Source organism: Sinocyclocheilus anshuiensis, unplaced genomic scaffold (genome assembly GCF_001515605.1).
Source record: "Sinocyclocheilus anshuiensis isolate Anshui unplaced genomic scaffold, SAMN03320099.WGS_v1.1 scaffold429, whole genome shotgun sequence".
Lineage (NCBI taxonomy): Eukaryota > Metazoa > Chordata > Actinopteri > Cypriniformes > Cyprinidae > Sinocyclocheilus > Sinocyclocheilus anshuiensis.
The window spans coordinates 34,264-34,580 of NW_015539859.1; positions in this window are offsets into that span (position 1 = coordinate 34,264).

Below are 317 nucleotides of genomic sequence, written 5' to 3' on the forward strand. Positions count from 1 at the left end.
CTTATAGACAGACGCGATGTGTGGTGATTTGAAGCCATTTGCATATTCTGAGAGAGAGAGAGACCGCGCGCGCGGTGATTCACTCACACTGTTTGTGAAATCACGTCTCACACAAGGTTTTCAAATTACTTTAGAAGTTATTTAATGAAGAAATATGAAGGTGAGTACCTCACCTTCAATACCTAACTACTCTTCTACCACGCTACAATCCATCACATTTAGTCATTCATTTAGTCATTTTGCAGACGTTTTTATCCAAAGCGACTTACAATTGGGGGATACATAAAGCGATTCTTCTTAAAGAGGCAAACAGATAC